Below are 20,922 nucleotides of genomic sequence, written 5' to 3'. Positions count from 1 at the left end.
TTAATGTTAATTTATTTATTTTTATTATTATTATTTTTTTTTTTAGAGAGACAGAGTGTGAGCAGGGGAGGGGGACACAGGATTGGAAGCAGACTCCAGGCTCTGACCTGTCAGCACTGAGCCCGACGCGGGGCTCGAACCCACAGACCGCGAGATCATGACCTGAGCGAAGTCAGTTGCTTAACCGATTGAGCCACCGAGGTGTCCCTCCCTGCACCTTCTCACTCATTCTAAAGCTTAGATCAGGCCTGTGTGTGAGGAGCAGAGAGAAGCCATACAAAAGGGCTAAGGACCAAGCGGTCATTGTCATAATAAACCCAGAAGCTTCTTATCTGCTTTGATGTGGTAGTGTAGTGAAAAGAGCCCTGACAGGGAGCCAAGAGTTCTCAATTGACCATTGGCAGACTGTGTGATCTCAGGCCGGTCATTTTTTTCTCTCTGTGTCTCAATTCCCCAACAGAACGGGAGCTGCTGGTCTCGTCCAGGGGTCAGCCAAGTTCTGCAAAAGGCCAGATCATACCATGTGGGGCTTGATGAGCCATATTGTCTCTGTGGCAACTACTCAGCTCTGGCACCGTCGCTCAAAAGCATCCACAAACTGTAAGCAAATGAGTGTGGAGATGTTCCAATAAAACTTTATTATGGAAACGAAATTTTGAATTTCCTGTAATATTCCCATGTCACGAAGCATTATTCTTCTTTCAATTATTTTTTGAACCATTTAAAAATGTAAAAAAAGGGGCGCCTGGGTGGCACAGTCGGTTGAGCGTCCGACTTCAGCCAGGTCACGATCTCGCGTGAGTTCGAGCCCCAGGTCGGGCTCTGGGCTGATGGCTTGGAGCCTGGAGCCTGTTTCCAATTCTGTGTCTCCCTCTCTCTCTGCCCCTCCCCCGTTCATGCTCTGTCTCTCTCTGTCCCAAAAATAAATAAACGTTGAAAAAAAAATGTAAAAAAAAAAAAACATGTTTCATGCTCAGGCTGTCGGAAAAAATAGGCAGTGAGCCAGATCTGGCCCAGGGCTAAAGTTTGCCAACTTCTGGACTAGATAATCTCAGAGAGCCTTTCCGGTTGAATCTTCTACACGTTTAAAAGTCAACTATAGTTCCTGTTTGTTTCTTTTTCTTGGAAGACACGTGCCCTTCCAGCGTGATAGAAGGGACATTAGAAGACACATTGACCCCCCCAAAAAAGACGTCTGCCAACTTCACACTGGTCGGCTTTAAACACTAGCAGTTCTTGTTTCTTGTTTCTTTTTTTAAAGATACTTATTTATCTTGAGAAAGAGAGTACGCTTGAGCAGTGGAGGGGCAGAGAGAGAGAGGGAGACAGAGAATCTCAAGCAGGTTCCACGCTGTCAGCACAGAGCCCAGTGCGGGGCTCGGTCCCACGAATTTCAAGATCATGACCTGAACTAAAATCAGATGTCAGAGGCCCAACTGACTGAGTTTGAGCCAGGCACCCCGCATTGATTTAAGATTCATCCCTCACGCAAATGCGATATTCTTACATCCGAAAAAATACATTTAACTTTATCGTCAGTACATCTTAACAAGGATGTGACAGAAAGTTGAATGTGGATTTGGAGAGGAGCGGAGGCCCAGACATTGTGTCTGGAAACGTAAAATGGTGTATTTATAACTATATATGCAAAGGTGGGCTGAGAGAAGGAAGAAGCAGGCTTTTCCCCACTCCTCAGCTTTGCAGAGTTCTGACCCCCCACTCGGGGTCCATGTGCCAGCCTTCTTTAAGGAATGAGCGCTTGATCAGGGGTCAGGAAAACTGGGTCTCAGCCTAGCTTGTGGCTTGCTAGGTAAGAGGGAAATCATTTGCCTTCAGCTTCCTCGTCTACAATATGAGGATGACGACCCTGCTGTGCACCGTGCAAAGCTGAGCATATGTATGAGTGCCTGTGAGCTCTACAATGCCCCAGCAATGTCCAGAATGTAAGGAGCATTTGCCCGGTTGGATTAGCCACCTCCCACTGACTAGCAAGCTATAGTCCTTCCCTTCAACTGTAATGTTGCTGCCCACTCTTTTTTTTGTTTTTGTTTTTTAAGTAAGCTCCACACCAACATGGGGCTCGAACTCATAACCTCAAGACCAAGACTTGCACACTCCATTCACTGAGCCAGCCAGGTGCCCCCGAGAAGCCCACTTTTTTTTTTTTAAGTAAGTTCCACACCAACATGGGGCTTGAACTCATAACCTCAAGACCAAGAGTTGCACATTCCATCTGCTGAGCCAGCCAGGTGCCCCCCAGAAACCCACTCTTGTCACGACGCTAATGGGCCATCCTTGGGTGGGGTTTCCACCTGACTCCGGTGGATCGCTGCCCTGAAACAAAGAACAGCCTGCCCCGTTGCCCACAGAACCAACCAGTTTCACCTTGAAGAAGATGTCACATGACCGACACCAAGATGGCATTTCAGAATTTCTTCAGGACTGAAATTCTGATTTACGTTTGCATCTGCCTCAGAGATGTGATGGATTGGATTCCAGCCTCTTCCCACAGCTGTCTTCTCCCCTCCCTTTCCGCTTCTCAGGCCCACCCCCACCCCACGCACTTCAAGAGTCACCTCTAAGAATGTATCCCTCTCCAGTCCCCTCTGGACTCCGAGGTCTTAGAGCAGTTTCTTTATTGTCATTCATTTTCGCCTTTTTTTCTACCCATACTCATGTGGTTTCATGCCTGATCGCCCTAACCAGATTGTCAGCTTCTAGAGGGCAGGAACTCATCCACGCCAACTTTAGAGCTGGAAGGAATCTTGATGTTTATTCCCTTACTACATCCTCTCGTCTAATGCCCAAACCACTTCATGACGTCTCTGACAACTGTTGCTTTGGTCTCTTGCGGGCCTCTGGTTCTGGGGCCCTCCTTACCAGAAGAGGTCTGGCTCAATGTAGGAATATAAGAAGATGCTAAACAGGGGGCGACTGGCTGTGTCAGTCGGAAGAGCGTGGGACTCTTGATCTCGGGGTCATGAATTCAAGCCCCACATTGGGTGTGGGGCCTACTTAAAATAAATAAATCCGCTTAAAAATAAAGATGCTAAATACAATGTTGTTGAATTCAAGCTACTTCTCCCTTAAGGCCGAGTCTGTCCTTGGCTGGGAGTGGGATACACAAGAAGGAGAACATTGAGGAATGAACAACATTTTGGCTAAACATGTTGGGGAATGTTTCCAACAATCTTATGTCCAGGCTATATAATTCACGTGTTGTGATTCAGCTCTTGCCCAGTGTTATTTAGGGTAAGTGAATTACAAAATATCAACCCAATTACCTCTTTTTTTCTCCCTCAGGAGAGGCTTGGAGCATAATCATTCGGGATGACATTCAACTAGGGGCTGGACAGGCATTTCATCCATGCAGCTAACATTTGGTAGGAGCTGTGCCACTTTCAAAGCCCTTTCCAAGACTTCAGCTCATTAGAACTTTTTGATGGAAGCAGAATTACCATAAATCTATAAAGGAAGAAACTAAAACTTGAATTTGGGGGCACCTGGGTGGCTCAGTCGGTTAAGTGGCCGACTTCAGCTCAGGTCATGATCTGGCAGTCCATGAGTTTGAGCCCGGCGTCGGGCTCTGTGCTGACAGCTCAGAGCCTGGAACCTGCTTCGGATTCTGTGTCTCTCTCTCTCTCTGCCCCTCCCATGTTCATGCTCTGTCTCAGTCTCCCAAACATAAATAAACATTTAAAAAAAATGTTTTAAAACTTGAATTTGGTTCTGAGGGTGACAGAGGCTCCTTAAACCCTGGTGTTCAATGTCCAAAAAGTCTAGTGCTCTGTTTCCCTAAGGGAGACAGTCATTCATCTAAAAAAAACCCTGACATTCTAAGTAGAGTTCACTCTGTCTTGCAAAGGCTGCATTTGGCCCTGGAGAAAGGTTCAGGGTCAATGACTACATATGGATACAGATTCTTCCGATGCCAGGAATCCCAGGTAAGTGGCAGGGGCCAGCCAAATACCTCTCTAGCCTTGCCCCCCTCCAGTCTCCCCTTCTGTCCACTAGAGATGTAAGCAAATTCCTCAGATTCCCCCTGCCCAGTTCTGTGAAATGTTTACCTGTGTGCCAGGATCGACCTATATGTCCAACAGGGGTTGCTTCCCAGGCAGCATGATTTCAGGGGCTCCTGGGCACTGCTGCTGGCCTCCTCCCCCATCCCGCCCCACTCAGTGGCTAGCTCAGCTGAAATGTCACTGCTAGAACTTCTCTCCTTTGCTTGAAGTGTGATCCCTGTTAAATTCAGAGACACCTTGGGAGCGGTGTCATTTTAACACCATTAGCAATCACAGATCTGGGTGAACGGGTTTCAGAGTCTTTCTTAAGAGTAGTGGGGTTTCTTTCATGGAGAAAATGAAACAAACCACTCGAGTCATGAATATTAATTACGGAAAAGGAAGCCTACTGGAACACAGCAGGAAAGACTCCCAGAGCAGACCCGCAGCACGATGTGAACAGCACTGCCAACCTGCGCAAAGGGTGAGCTGGGGAGTGAGTGGTCCTGGGATCATCTGTAGCCCATTTGGAGAGACGTGCAATGGAACTAATCTCACTACGTGCTACACAAATCAATCCAGATGTTAAGTGTGAAAACCAAACCCTACAACTTACAGAAAAAGATAGGATGATTGTTACGAGCTCAAGGTAAAGAAGACTTTCTTAAAATTAAACGCAAAAGCAGAAACAACAACAGGGGTGCCTGGGTGGCTCAGTTCATTAAGCATCTGACTTCAGCTCAGGTCATGATCTCACCATTCATGAGTTCGAGCCCCGCGTCAGGCTCTGTGCTGTCAGGGCAGAGACTGCTTCAGATCCTCTGTCCCCCTTCTCTTGCTGCCCCTTCCTAGCTCATGCTCTCTCTCTCTCTCTCTCTCTCTCACTCTCTTAAAAATAAATAAGTATTAAAAAAATTAAAACAAAACAAAACAAAAAAACAACAAACAAAAGCAACACAGACCACAAAGGAAAGAATTGATACAATAGCTCCACCAAAACAAATCAAAAGATATCTTAAGACAGAGATTGTCAACTCTGGCTGCACATGAGAATCACCTGAGGAGCTTTTGAAAAATCCTAGTACCCCGTCTCCTCCGGGGGTAGGCCTTAGGTACAGCCTCACCCCTAACACTTGCAGGGCCTAGAACAAGAGTAGCAGTGGAGGGGCGCCTGGCTGGCTCAGTCGGTGGAGCATGTGACTCTTGATCTTGGGGTTGTGAGTTCGATCCCCACGTTGGGGGTAGCATTTACTTAAAAAAAGAAAAAAAGAAAGAGTACCAGTGGAGATTCACCTAACGAGGTCTAAATATGTAACAGCTACAGGGGCGCCTGGGTGGCTCAGTCGGTTGGGTGTCCGACTTCAGCTCAGGTCACGATCTCGCGGTATGTGAGTTCGAGCCCCGTGTCGGGCTCTGTGCTGACTGCTCAGAGCCTGGAGCATGTTTCAGATTCTGTGTCTCCCTCTCTCTCTGACCCTCCCCCGTTCATGCTGTGTCTCCCTCTGTCTCAAAAATAAATAAACGTTAAAAAAAATTTTTTTTTAAAAATATGTAACAGCTACAAATCAAGCTAACAAATTGCTAAATAAAATATTTTTCTATCTTCCCATCTTGACAAATAAACCTTCATAACGATTTGGGTGCCCGGACCAAGGTAGAAGGGGGTCATGGGTTTTGCAGGGTGTTGAGGGGGGCGGGCACATCCCTCGGGTTGTGTGGACTCCATACTGAGCAGGGTCTTCTAAAGCAGAGCCCAGGGCAGGGGTCCCTCCTACCCTGGTCTTAGGGTAGAACTGCCTGAATACCTGTACTTTTTTGTTGCCAACCTTTCATCGATGTTCATACATATAGATACATGCATAGAAAAGTACACAAATTAAATAGGCATACGGCCTGATGAATGTTCATAAATATATCCATTAAGGATATATAAATATACCGGAGAATTTTTTTTAAGTACTGTCTATATTCAACGTGAGGCTCGAACTCACAACCCTGAGATCAAGAGTCACATGCAGGGTACCTCAGTGGCTCAGTCAGTTAAGCAACTGACTGTTGGTTTCGGCTCAGGTCACGATCTCATGGTTTGTGAGTTCAAGCCCCACATCGGGCTCTGTGCTGGCAGTGTGGAGCCTGCTTGGGATTCTCTCCTTTCCCCTCACTCTCTGCCCCTCCCCCTGTTGTGCTCTCTCTCTCTCTCTCTCTCCCCCTCTCTCTCTCTCTCTGTGTCTCTCAAACAAATCAACTTAAAAAAAAAAGAGTCGCATGCTCTACTGACTGAGCCAGCCAGGTGCCCCTTGTAAAAAAATTTTTTAAAGAGAAATAGCAACAAAAAGAAAGGACTGTTAAACACAAAATTTGGGGTAGTGGTTTCCTCTGGTGTGGACCAGGGGATGGGACAGAGAAAGACACATAATCAATAATTCCTAAATTGGGCATCAAAAGCACACAGTTTATTATGCCTTCTAACTTACATATGTCACATACATTCTTTTGGACATCCTCTAATCCACTCAGGGTCCTGTCATCTAGGGGCATTCAGCTTAAAGACAACTTAATCCTGGATATTTCAAATACTCCCGGCAGAATTACTGCAATTGATGATCTTGGCTCCTCCAAAAAACAAAACAGAACTTTCTATGAAGAAAGGGAAAAGGAAGCACGTGTCATAAATTTTAAAACAATCCAATGCAACGAGGTTATGTTTTAATCTTTTTTTTAAAAAACGGATTACAAATAAAATGCATAACACATAAAATGTGAGCACTATGTAAATCCACAGCACAAGAAATAAAACTTCCCCCAAACGTTCTGTCCTGAAGTCAACATTGTCAACAGTGAGGTATGTATTCCTCAACCTTTTCTAAATGTAGTAACAGGACTAATTGATTTTCGCAGAAATGAGATTATTCTAGATAAACCCTTCCGAACCTTGCTTTTCCATCTAGCAACGGTCTCTTGAACAGATTTTCCCTCCACGAGGCCATCTCTCAGAGACAAGAGCAGGTGGAAATGGAAAACACCTTCCCCTTTCTGCCTGACACACTCATCCCTGAAAATCCAGCCCAAGTATCACCTCCATAAATCCATGGGATGCCAGGGTCAGGGAGACCCCAGAGATCTGCCAGTCTGCCCCTCCCTCATGTTACCAACAGGGGAACTGAGCCTTGGGAAAGACTGGCATTTGGCCCAAGTTTACCCAACAGATAGCCGCTGAGCCGGGAGTAGAGCCCTGGTGCCGAGCTCTGGGCATCCATCGTAGAAGTTGCTTCCCTGGGACCCATCACGCGCTGTTTCTTATCACGAAATCCCATTGTGTATGTACATGCACCTGATGTCACCTAAACGAGGATATCATATGTCCACTCATTGAACCAAAATTTATGGAGGGCCTACCACGTGTCAGACAGCAGTGAACTGGACAGAGAAGGTTCCGGTCTTACAGCACAGAAGTGTGGAGACGAAAACAAAGTAGGTGTGTGATGTGACAGAGAATGGTAGGCACCCAACCATCATGTGCTGTGGCTTGTCGCCCCAGACAGGAGTGAGAGAAGACACCCAGCAGACAACTTTAAACTTGTGTCCCCTTACCAGGCCACGTAGCCTGTGATCTGTTGTGCGTGAGTATTTTTAGAATCCCCATCATTTTCTTTTTTTCTTTTTAATTTTTTTAACGTTTATTTATTATTGAGAGACAGAGAGACACAGAGCGTGAGCAGGGGAGGGGGTAGAGAGAGGGGGAGACCCAGAATCTGAAGTAGGCTCCAGGCTCTGAGCTGTCAGCACAGAGCCCGATGCAGGGCTCGAACTCACAAACTGTGAGATCATGACCTGAGCTGAAGTCTGTCGCCCAACCAACTGAGCCACCAGGCACCCTATAAAATTCCCATCATCTTCTGATTAGCAGAACCACATTGTGATTTGTGTGTCTTTAAAAGGGTTAATTTGTTTAATGTAAACATTTAAAATGTACTATAATTTGGGGGGCACTGGGTGGCTCAGCTGGTTGAACGTCTGACTTCGGCTTAGGTCATGATCTCAAGGTTCATGAGTTTGAGCCCCCCATTAGGCTCATTGCTGTCAGTACAGAGCCTGCTTTGGATCCTCTGCCCCCCTCTCTTTGCCCCTCTCCTGCTTGCACTCTCTTTCTCAAATATAAATAAAACATTAAAAAATTATAAAATGTACTATAATTCTTGTAAAGCTATTTTAGCATTTCTTCATTTGGTAATGCACTGGGAGCACGGTCCCCCCGACCCCCAACCACGGAAGCATTCCAGAGTCCTCTGAGTCTCTATGGGACCCTAATTTCGAGGTACGTGTCAACTCCTCGAAGGCAGGAAGAAGTCCTAATGTTCTGCCCACAGCTGTATTTATATTTGTTGGGGAGATCATTATCAAAGAGAAGTTCACCACTGTGCCCTCTAGCCTGCATGGGAAAATAAGGCAGATAAATCACCCAACAGACAGCCCGACTTGGGACTTATCTCCCCAGAATGCTCAGAGAACATACCGAGCTGTCCTCCTCCAGGGACTTTGTTTACTCTGTCCTGAGTGTGCAGTCAGTATGAACTGGGAGCCCGGGAAGTTTGAGCCAGGGGAAGAGACCCCAGCCTCCAGGGACAAGTCCATAAGTTGGGAGGTGACGGGCTGATCTCAGGGACAAGTCCCTGGGATCAGCAGGGGCTTCTCACTTGTCCGTAAGGAGACAGCATAGAGTTGGAGGCATTTGGTCTCTGAAGCAGATTGTCTCTTTTCCACTGCCGGTCCCAGTGGTCAGACGCTGTTTCCACTGTTCATGTGGCATGTGGGAGAGGAAAATACAAAAATAGGCTTGGCCAGGTGCAGTGGCACCTGCCTTGTGGGCCAGAGGGGAGCCTGCGGCAGGCTGCTCTGTGTTGTAAGCCAGCTAGCCTACACATCGCCCTTGTTTTTTGTTTTCAGTAATACAAATACATGTTTATCTTAGTCCATCTGGGTTGCTGTAACAAAATACCATAGACTGGATAGCTTATAAGCAACAGAAATTTGTTTTCTGGGCTGCCTGGGGAGCTTAGGTTCAGGTCACGATCTCACCGTTCTTGAGTTCGAGCCCCTCATCGGGCTTTCTGCTGTCGGCACAGAGCCTGCTTCAGATCCTCTGTCTCCCCCCGTCTCTGCCCTTGCCCCGCTCATGCTCAATCACTCACTCTCTCTCAAAATAAATAAATAAACATTCAAAAAAAGAAATTTATTTTCTCACAGCTCTGGACACTGGGAAGTCTAAGACCAAGGGACCAGCAGATTCAGAGTCTGGTGAGGACTTGCTTCCTAGTTCACAGACACGTATTTTTTTGTTATATCTTCACATGGAGGAAGGGGTGAGGGATCTCTATGGGGACTCTTCCTCTTCCTTTTATTTATGTATTTAAAGTTTTAAATGTTTATTTATTTTTGAGAGAAAGAGAGACAGAGCAAGGCCAGGGGAAGGGCAGAGAGAGAGGGAGACATAGAATCTGAAGCAGGCTCCAGACTATGATCTGTCAGTACAGAGCCTGACACAGGGCTTGAACTCACGAACTGTGAGATCATGACCTGAGCCAAAGTCAGATGCTTAACCGACTGAGCCACCCAGGTGCCCCTTTATTTATTTATTTTAAGAGAGAGACTGAGAGAGAAAGAGGGAGAGCAAAGTGTGGGCGGGGGAGAGAGACAGGGAGAATCCCAAGCTGTCTCCACATTGTCAGCAAAGAGCCTGACACAGAACTCAATCCCACAAACCATGAGATCATGACCTGAGCTGAAATCAAGAGTTGGACGCTGAGCTGACTAAGTCACCCAGGCGCCCCTTAAAGATTTTATTTTTAAGCGATCTCTACCTCCAATGTGGGGCTTGAACCCACAACCCCAAGATCAAGAGTCACAAATTCCACAGACTGATCCAGCCAGGTACCCCTTGGGTGATTATTCTTTTTAAAAATATTTACTTTTTTATTATTACTAAAGAAATCCATACTCCCATCAAAAACAAAAAGGAAACAATGGAAAGTGAAAATGACCGACATTTAAGTCCCAGTCCCAATCCTCAAGATAATTAATATGTGGTCTTACAGATTTTTCTGTTCCTGCGTTCAAACATTTTTAAAACAAAAATGGAGTTGTTCAGGAGTGCCTGGGTGGCTCAGTCGGTTAAGTGTCCAACTTCGGCTCAGGTCATGATCTCATGGTTCGTGGGTTCGAGCCCCGCATCGGGCTCTGTGCTGACAGTTCAGAGCCTGGAGCCTGCTTCGGGTTCTGTGTCTCTTTCTCTCTCTTCCCCTCCCCCACTCATGCTCTGTCTCTGTCTCAAAAATAAAAAATAAAACAAAAAAAATTGTAAACAAAAATGGAGTTGTTCCATGCACGCCGTTCTGCGATTTGTTTTACCTGCTCTCAAAATGTTTTGGTTCATTCAGACAACAAATGTTTATTGAGCCCCTACTGTGTGCTCAGAAGTTAGAGATCCAGCAATGTCCTTGCCTTCAAAGAATTTGCATTCTAGTGGAGGGGATAGTCATGGATGAGAAACAAAAACACAACAAGGAGGGGTGAAACCCAAGAAAGAAATGACGAGTGAGAAAAGCCAACAGGAAGGCAGTTTGTATGGTTTTATGTCATCTTTTGTCGATTGTGCAGCGCGCAGCGGAGTTTCCAGCCTTTCTGTCACCAGTGATGCTGCAAGGAACATCTTTGCGACATAAATTTGCAGGTCTAGAGGAGCAGATCTTTTTCTTTCTAGGGCTGGCATCTGTTGCCATAGCCACAGCTGAAAGGGGGCTCTGGGGAACATCAGGACGTGGGGGGCAGAGGGAAGGGGGAGCTGCAGTGCAGGGAGCGAGCACTGGGTTCGGAGTCACACTGGAGAACAAACCACCGCTCTGCCATTTGCCTCCCCTCCCTGAACCTCCCCATTTGCAAGACGGGGAACCCTCTAATCTCGCAGGGTTATCGCGAGGATCACACATCAATTTTCCCCATGTGCTTCCTGGAACAGACATAGCATTTTGTTCTTACATCCATCCACTCCTCAAACAGCTTTGAGACAGCCGTCAAAATACATTCAATAGGGACGGAGTTCCCTAGTGAGCAAATGAGCAGATTTTGTAAAGTGCCATTTCCTTTCCGTGCGTAGGAGGGGTAGAGCCTTGCTATTTAAGTTGTGATCTGGGGACCAGCAGCCCTGACTTCACCTGGGAGCTTGTCAGAAGGACAGAATCGCCGTCCCACTTCAGACCCATTGGTTCAATACTTGCATATTAACAAGATGCCCAGGATTTCACACGCACATGTTAGTCTGAGAAGCACTGGTTTAAAGTAGAAGGTTAAATGGCAGATAAAGTTAACTATCTCTTCACATCTCGATTAGAGATTGAAGAGGCTGTGACCTAAAACATTCTTCCCGGTTGAATCTGGTCTACCAGGGGACTCATCCTCCTAGGGAGAGAACTTTACGAGACCCGATCATTTCCCTGATCTGTTTCTCGAACCAGGTGTGGGAATCTAGGATGCCTTAAGATCTTGAGCTGTCAGGCCTGGGAAGGGCCTGAGATGTCTTCATTCCAGCTCAGCGGCTGCCCTGCCCACCCCTGCCCCACCCCCACGTCACAGGTGAGGCCCTGAGAAGGGCTGTAATTTGCTCAGTTACACACCCACCTAGTGGTGGCCTCAGTCCCGGCTCCCAGCCAGTCCTTCCTTCTGGTCTCAAAGTTTGGCCCACTATTTTTTTCTATGGATTCGGCCCCTCGTTTTCAAAAACGTGATTTTTTAAAATACTGGTTTGTTCTAAAAGAATGAAGTGCCTATTGGAAAGAATTCAAACAACATAAAAATTGCCCCGACACCTCCACGCTTCGGTATCTATCTACTCAAGAGAAAGGAAAACATAAGTCACATGCAACACCTGTACACGAATGTCGACAGCAGCACTATTTGTAATAGCCGAAAATGGAAATAACCCAAGTGGCCATCAGCTGGTAAATGGACAAACAACACGGTGTATTCATGCAATGAAATATCTGATAATTCAAAAGGACAAAGTACCGATGCGTGCTACAACATGGGTGCGTACCTTGCAAACATGCTAAGAAAGAAGCCGGCCCTGAAAGACCACATAGGATTCCGTTTATAGAAACATCCAGATTAGGCAAACCCAACGAAACAGAAAGTAGATTAGTGGTTGCCAGGGGCTGGTGGGTGGGGAAATGGTTAAGTGACTCCTCATGGGTAGAGGTTTCCTTTTCGGGGGGTGTAGGGTTTCCTTTTGGGGTGATCAAGATGTTCTGAAATTAGGCAGTGGTCATGGCTGTACAACTCTGTGAATATACCAAAAACTACATGTGAAAAAAAACCCTTAAAAGGGTGAATTTTATGGTATGTGACTGACACCTCAATCAAGCTGTTCTAAAACAAACAAACAAACAAACAAAAACGGTAGAAGAAAATAAAATACTCTTTAAGTCACCCTGCCCCAAGTAGCTACTCATTCACACCATAAATACTCACTGAGGGCCGGTTCCGAGCAGTCTGTGGGTTGAGGACTCCATGTGAAGCAAATCTCACCTCCGATAAGCAATGGTCACCCCAATATCCAGAGCCCCATGACCAGTGCCTACACGGCTGCAGACTTTACACCACTGACACTGAACCCTCACCTCCTTCCTTTCCCTCTGGTAACCCAAGCTCTACCCATCCAGGAAGTCCAGCCCTGCTCACTGGCCACCCCCGCCCCCCCCCCCCCCAACCAGGTCACCAGCCACCTCTTCCAACTCTCCATCCTTACACCAGCCTCATCTGACAAAAGTCCAGTACTGGGCAGGAGAAAAAAACCCACTCTGAATTCATGCTATGCGTCCCCACTGGGCCCTTAGCGTTGCCAGACGCCACAGTCATTTTCTCCCCCTGACTGTTGCACACCCTGTCTGTAAAATGGGGACAGTAATAGTTCTGCTCGGGGCTATTGGCTGCATTAGATCCTGGCACATAGTAGGCCCTCAACCAGGGACAGCCACTGGGGTTATGATCTGTGGTCTGCAGTCCAGGGCTCCCTGGGAACCTGGTCTCTGGGGAGACCCCCGCTGCGGTCATTTGTTTTGTTCCACTGGCTGGGAAGCCATGGATTCTTTGCCATGTCTGATCATCCTCCCGGTGAGAGGGGGGACGTGGCTCAGGGCAGTGAAATGCATGACCGAGTTCAGCAGTAGGAGAGGGAAGGTTACAACTTCCTGCCGCCGACCTCCCACAGGGTGGGTCAAGCCTGAGTCAGATGACCAGGGCCAAAATGGAAACTTACCAGGGCCTCAGAAAGGGTGTGTGGAGGAGTTGGGGGTGCAGACAGCCGGCACCCCAGTCTGGAGAGAGGGGGAGGATGGCTGCCCCAGGAATCTGGGCTGTGCCTCCCTCCAGGGAGCTGGATCAAGGCCCAGAGGAAGGAGGAAGTGTGAACATGGCTCCCCAGTGACTCACTTCACCCATCTGGGGCAAGTCAACTCTCACCCCTGCCGGAAGCCCGCTTGCCTCCCACCCCGGGAATCATCCCGCTGGGTCAGCCTACTCATAACACTGACCCCGATCCGCCCACGGTCTTCTTTGTCCTCCACCTCTCTGTGGAGGTGTTGAGATGTTTGCAGGTGCCTGCCTGGGTCTAAAAGTAGGTCTTAGCAGATAATAGTGGCAGCCAGAGGGGTGGGAAAACCCTGTTCTACAAGTCAGGACACCTGGGGCTGTGCCACTAACCAGCTGGGTGGGCCTGCCAGGTCTCACAGCCTCTCTGGGCTCTAGTCTCCGCTTCTTCAAGAACGGGAAGCTGGATTCCATGTCCTACCCGTCCCTTGGCTCTGGAATTCTACCAGGGCTTGGGAATTCTCCGGCTGGCCACTGCCCTTAGGGAAAAAGTCCCACCCTCTCCGCCCAGCCCAAGAGGCCCTTGCTGATTTGGTCCTGCCTCTGGGAATCTCATCCTCCCTCTTCCCACACACAACCCCAGCAACATTCAGCTGGGCCTAGCTAAGAGAGCAAGCTCCTGGAATGCTCTCAGTACAGCACCTTCACTGGCTGACGCCCACTCCTCCACTGGGCCCCAGCTTGGTGAACACTCTTCGGCCTTCCTCTCCAGGCCTGCCAGCCGTGCGTGTCCTCTTGCGGGGCTGTTCTCTTATCTCTCTTCCCCATTAAACTGAGCTCTCAACTGAGGGCAGGCACCTGCATACGGAAGGGTCAAAGAAAGTTTTGTGAATGAAGGAAGGAACAAATGAATGAAACGGGAGCTCCGGGCAAGTGGTTTCCTCCCTCCACATGGGGCCTCTGTGCGGCCACCCCAGAGCTCTGCCCGGCCCAGGATGGGGTGCTGGTCGGAGGGGGGCAGATTTTCAAGGGAGGCTCCATCTGGGTTCTGGCCACGCCACAGCCCCAGCTGCCTGGCCCATGACTCACGGCCCCCAGAGTTTTCTCAGCCTTCCCTCATCAACCCTTCCCTTCTCGAATCTGCCTTCTGATCCGGCCTTTGATCAGGCCTTCAGGGCTAATATCTCTCGGCTTCTCTCCTGCTCTCCCCAGTGTCTCCCCATGAACTTCTGATCCCCACTGGCTTTAAAGGACCAGCTGGAGAGTCCTTGGCTATATTGTTTTCTGAGGAATCCTTGCTTTGTTTACAGAAAGGACAATATCTGTCACACACGCTGGCTAAAGGTCACCGTGAATTTCTGTGACCCCCCTCACCACCCCTACCCCTCATTTGACATCTATCTCCTGGTTTCTGGGGTGGAGGGGAGCCCCAGCACTTTCCGCACCCCACCCTAGCACCCCCAGGCTCGACAGGCCACCCGGGTTAGGGAATGCCATCTCCAAAGCACTTGTTTACATTGCCTGCCTGGCCATAGCCATCTGGGGCCACGAGGTGGGGTGGGGGAGGGGGAGGGGCTTGCTCCAGTCCTGAGAACAATTGTGAATCCACTTCCCCTTCTGGGCCTCCATCAGTGAAACTCCTCCTTCCCCCAGCTCAGCACATGCCCATTTGCAAAAGTATCTGATGGCCTTTGTGTGTCCTCTTGTCCATGACAGGCAGTGCCCCCCACCCCCCACCCCGCCAGAACGCACAGGCTTTCCCTCTTTGTTCGCTTACCTTTTTAGGAAGAAACTTTTCATTTGGGAATAGGTTCAGATTTGCAGAAATGTTGCAAAGATCACAGAGTTTCCTTACACTCTTCACCCTTTTGTTAACATCTTACAAAACCACAGCGCATTTGTTAAAAGGAGGAAACCAATGCCGGCCTGCTGCTATTCACCAAACTCCAGACCTCATTCCATCTCACCAGTTTTTCCACAAAGGTCCTTTTTCCATCCCGGGATCCCATCCAGGGAAACACACTGCCTTTAGTTACCTGCTATTTAATCCCCCTTAAAGGTGATGACAAAGGTATAGACATCGCTCAGAGGCCAGTGCAGTGCAGAGAGGGATTAGGACTCGGCACTTAAATGTTTATTTATTTATTGTGAGAGACAGAGAGCGCTAGCAGGGGAGAGGCAGAGAGAGAGGGAGAGAGAATCCCAGGCAGGCTCTGTGCCGTCAGTGCAGAGCCCGACTCAGGGCTTGAACTCACAGACCACAAGATCATGACCCGAACAGAAATCAAGAGTCAGAGGCTTAAGTGACTGAGCCATCCAGGTGCCCTGGGATGTGACATTTAGAGCTAGAAGTCACCAGTAGTGCGGCCTCCAGCCCCGTAGGCCACTTATCTGGAGGATGGGATCACAGGTAGTTAACTTCAAGGCAGGAGTGAGGATGGAATGAGATCATGTCTGTAGGCATCTTCCTGCCCACAAGTTGGGAGCTGCTGTTATTATGACCCTCAGCACCATCATTATGAAGGGGCCCAGATCTCCTCAAGACTCCAGGTTCTTTGCTAAGGATTATGTTTAAGATTTCTTTTTTAAAGTAATCGCTACCCCCAACAAGGGGCTCAAATTTACAACCCCAAGAGCAAGTCGCATGCTCTTCCTGACGAAGCCAGTCAGGCGCCCCTTGTTAAGGATTAGGTTTTGACCAGCCCCTGCCACTCACCCTATGGGCACCTTTACTGGGGAATAAGTCGGCCCTCACAGACTTTGCTTTGACTCGGCGCTAAAGATGAACAGAAATCCTAGGGTGTAGTCCCACTGTGGCCACTGGCTGCGGGTCCTGGGGCAATTCACGGCATCCCCCCTCAGCCTCAGTTTCCTCATCTGTAAGATGGGGATTGCAGAGATGTTGGGGGGACTCTGTGGGACAGTGCCCAGCAGCTGGTAGTTCGAGCAGACCTCTGGCCCCTAAGGGTGAGGGGCAGGGAGGTCACAGGCCGGGTCTCCCAGCCAGTCAGGCCTGGTTCTCATTCAGGTCGGCTTCTGTCTAGGTGCGGCCCTCCCAGGCTGGCTACATAACCCTGCTGAGACCCAGCTTCCCGTCAGGGATAATCAGTCATCCTAACCTCCCCAGCCTCACCCCAAACAAGCATTCAGGATTTAAGCCAGCTTCCACTGCCCCTCCTTACCCTCAGGCCTAAAGAGGTTGTGTCTCAAGGTCAAGTAACTGGTTGACCTTGCTAAGACCCTATCCCATCCACCTGAGCATGACCCTCCCACTCCCGGACTCACTCGGAGACTCCTCTGGGGGCAGATGCCTACTGTATCTGGTTTTTTTTTAAACATTTATTCAATTTTGAAAGACGAAGAGAGATAGAGCGTGAGCAGGGGTGGGGCAGAAGGAGAGGGAGACATAGGATCCGAAGCAGGCTCCAGACTCTGAGCTGTCAGCACAGAGCCCGACGCGGGGCTCGAACTCATAGACCGAGAGATCATGACCTGGGCTGAAGTCAGCCGCTTAACCGACTGAGCCACCCAGGGGCCCCATGCCTGCTGCATCTAAACTCAGAGGGACAGAGATGCCCTGCCAGCGACCTCACCCCCTCTCCCACCTAAATGTGCCATCTGTAAACACCCGATGAAGGAAGTGCTACAGACAATTTTCAAAAAAAGGTAAAATCATGACTCCTACGCAGATATAAAATGAACATGTATCAGATAATGTAACTGGCTCAAAGAGGCAACAGAGCATTCACATGTATAGGCCGGGAATATTGAAATAAATGTGCAAATGGAGGCAAAACTAGTTATTTACAAGGGGGCAAAGGGGTCTATACCAGACAAGATAGAATTAATTGATCCATTGCCCACAATTTACAGTTGTAAAATAATAATGAAAGGCTAGGGGTGCCTGGCTGGCTCAGTAGGTAGAGCATATGCCACCGTTAATGTCAGGGTCGTGAGTTCAAGCCCCATACCAGGCATGGAGCCTATTAAAAAAAAAAAAAAAAAAAAAAAAGTAATGAAAGGCTAGAATCTTACCCCGGAAGGGTGTGCTGGGTGCAGACATAGTTTTCCACTGAAGTACACATTTTCTGCAGAAGGAGGGCCATGAATAGGTACACTCCGTGGTCTGTAATCTGGTGATCATTCACGAGATGAGTATGATTCACACACTATGAATGATGCAAGGTCCTTTCTGAAAGAGTTGGGGAAATTACTTCTCACTTGCAAGTGAGAGGCCTACAGCCTAAAAGATGAGGGGCCCAAGACATTTAAGGGTTTTTCTCAGCGGGAGTTTTTTTTGTTTTGTTTTGTTTTGTTTTTTAAATAGGCTCCATGCCCAACATGAGGCTCAAACTCATGACCCTGAGATCAAGAGTCATGTGCTCTACTGACTGAGCCAGCCAGGTGCCCCTGGATATTTTTTTTTTTTTAAGTATAGTTGACACACATTTTTTCAGCTGGATTTAGACATCTGTGTTACACAATGGGTTCTGGAACATTCTAGAATGTGTTTGTGATGTGGCCTGTAGTTTTCACTTGACCTGGTTTGGTACTGACTCTGCCGTGCAGCCCTGGGTAATTACACCAACTCTCTGATGTTCAGCTTCCTTGTCTTTGAACTGGGATATTAATAGTGCCTACTTCATAGATTATTTTTTTTAATGAGTAGCCATTCACCTTATGAGAACTGTATTTTATTTTATTTATTTACTTTTTTTGTTGTTGTTTATTTATTTATTTTGAGAAAGAGAGAGAGTGTGAACAAGCAGAGGGGCAGAGAGGAGAGACAGAATCCCAAGCAGGCTCTGTGTCATCAGCGCAGAGTCCAATGCGGGGCTCTAACTCACAAACTGTGAGATCATGACGTGAGCTGAGATCAAGAGTCGGATGCTTAACTGACTGTGCCACCCAGGCGCCCAAAGAACTGTATTAAAAATTTTTTTTAATATTTATTTTTTTCTGAGAGAGAGAGAGAGAGAGAGAGTGTGTGAGCAGAGGAGGGGCAGAGGTGGGGGGAGGGGGCGGGAGACACAGAATCCGAAGCAGGCACCAGGCTCTGAGCTGTCAGCACAGAGCCCTACACGGGGCTCGAACTCACAAATCGTGAGATCATGACCTGAGCCGAAGTCAGACACTTAACTGACTGAGCCACCAGGCACCCCCAGAACTGTATTTTAAATGGATAATACCATTACTTTGAAAATATCCTGTGGTTACACTGGGGTTCTTCCCTATCAGCCCAGCCTTCTCTCCCCCTTCATCCTGATCCCCTTCTCTCCATGAATCTCTTATTTCCACCATTCGTGTCCCTAGCAGAGTAGGGGGCAGCATTTGGTTGCTGTGGAGGGGCTGGCACATGCTGGTGCCTCTTGACACATAGGTATGGCTTTTGAGTAAGGAGAACCCTGTAGAGGAGGTGACGAGCAGAAAGGCTCAGTGTTACCAGCAACCTCATGCTGTCCTTTGTCCCGCCTATGTGCTTCCTGAGTCCAGGCTCCTGGGCATCAACGTGGAGGGCTGGCAGCGTGGGAGTTCCCAGATGGGACCCTCCTAGCAGGTGGGAGTTTGGGCAGATGAGGAATTGTCTCCTGACATGGGTCTCCCTCCTAGAGGGTGTGTTTCAGTTGCAGTAATTTCACAGCCACACGGTTCACTCTCTACTTGTCCAAGTCATTTTCTTCTCTCCTCTTCACTACAGCCACGTGCAGAAGGCAGACAGGGATTATTGCTTCTGGAGAAACTGAGGACCCCATCAGGGGCGTGAGAACCTCGGGCCCCTGTGCTCCATGCCCAGTTTGCTAGCCCATGCTGCCCCCTGGTGGCCGGGCCCAGCACCTGCCTTCAAGAAGTCTTGGTCACCTAGCATTTCCCTGGGTTTGCAAAGAGCAATGGCCAGCCTTCATGAGCAGCCTGATCGGGAGGATGACCTCTCAGGACCCCTACGTCACTTTATTTTATTCTTTTAAATTTTTTAAAAGTTTCTTTTGAGAGCGAGAACGGGGAAGGGCAGAGAGAGAGAGAGGGAGAAAGAGAATCCCAAGCAGTCTCCACGTCGTCAGAGCAGAGCCTGATGCGGGGTTCAAACTCACGAACCGGGAGATCACGACCTGAGCTGAAACCAGGAGTCCAAAGCTTAACTGACTGAGCCACCCAGGTGCCCCTCAAGACTCCTACATCACTTTATCAGCCCCTGTCCCTGTCTCCGAGCATTAAATATATTCACACATATATTTAATTGCAAAATATATATAACATTACGTGAATCATCATAACCATTTGTAAGCATGTACAGACAGTTCAGTGGCTTCTTTAAAGCACCTTCACACTGTTGTCCAACCACGGCCTCCAATCATTTCCAGAACTTTTTGTCTTGCAAACTGAAAGTCTGTATTCGTTAAATAACTCCCTCTTCCCCCTCCCTCCAGCCCCTAACTGACCACCCTTCTTTCTGTCTCTGTGAATTGGGCTACACTAAGTACCTCACAGAAGTGGAATCAGACAGTATTTGCCTTTTTGTGACCGGCTAATTTCACACCGCAGAGAGCTCCCTAGAAGTGTCCCCTCCTGGAGTGATGATGTACAACCCGGAAGCCTAAAGCATCCCCAGAATTCCATCCACATATCATTGCTGGAAACACACCCAACCAGGAATAAGCTGGAGCACAAGGAACCACAGCACAAGGTGACATATTAATGATAGGAAAACCTGAACGGAACCAAACCTGGTGACTGAAAAAGCAAGGGGGCCCCTGGCACACGGGAGCCGGCCTGGCCCTCACAGCTGGGCCGAGCTGCGCTCCTCCGGTCCCCCTGCTCACTGTAGTCGTGTCCTGAGCACAGCGGCTCCCGCTGCAAAACTGGCCAGCACCCTCCCCTGTGAGCCGCTGCCGCCTGCCTACCAGGCCTGGCTGTCGCACCACCTCCTGGATGTAAATGAATCAAGCCTCTCAGTCTGTCACCCCTGCTCCCTGACGGCACACGTGGGGGCAAACTCTCACTGCTCCGAATCCTCCCCCAAACCCCTCATTGCCAGCCCGCGTCCTGGAGTCCCCCCCCCCCCCCCCAACACCTGCGAACTGAGACGCCCTACAGTTCCCCCACGCCGTGTGGCCTCCGGGGCTGCAGCAAGGATGAGAAACCCGGCTTTGTGGACTGCAGGCCGGTCTCCTGTCTCCCCCCCCCCCACGCCTACCCCCGAGGCCTCTGATTGACAGGCATCCACAGGACCCTCGCGGAACGCTAAGCGCTGCTGGCCAGCCCCAGGGGAGAACCCTCACCAGCCCAACACTTCTCTCTTTCTGGCACAGTGATCCTCTTTGATAGAGGTCAGCATTGTTCTCATTTTACAAATGGGGAAATCAAGGCTCGGGGCGGCTGGCTTGCCCACACCCCTCAGGAGCAGAGGCCAGGTCTGAGCACCCCCCAAGGCCAGAGCTCCTTCCCACCACGCACTCTTCTCTCTGGAGCTGTGCTCCCGACACAAGCCCAGTTGTTAGAGTGAGGACAGAGGATGAGCCAGCTCACAGGGACGGCGGTCCTGCTCTCGCGGAGACGGCATATCCCC

General features: G+C 48.9%; 1 protein-coding gene across 1 annotated transcript in view; it reads right to left on the bottom strand.

Moving 5' to 3' along the window:
• The window catches only part of SPEN (spen family transcriptional repressor), a 124,671-nt gene extending 111,755 nt beyond the window's left edge, over positions 1-12,916 (bottom strand). The window contains exon 1 of the mRNA XM_053207582.1: positions 12,522-12,916. The gene's annotated coding sequence lies outside the window, so the exon portion shown is untranslated. The remainder of the gene's footprint in view (positions 1-12,521) is intronic.
• Positions 12,917-20,922: the final 8,006 nt, after the last annotated feature.

Source organism: Acinonyx jubatus, chromosome C1, assembly GCF_027475565.1.
Source record: "Acinonyx jubatus isolate Ajub_Pintada_27869175 chromosome C1, VMU_Ajub_asm_v1.0, whole genome shotgun sequence".
Lineage (NCBI taxonomy): Eukaryota > Metazoa > Chordata > Mammalia > Carnivora > Felidae > Acinonyx > Acinonyx jubatus.
Note: the sequence above shows the minus strand (reverse complement) of the source record. Positions and strands in the feature narration are given on the sequence as shown.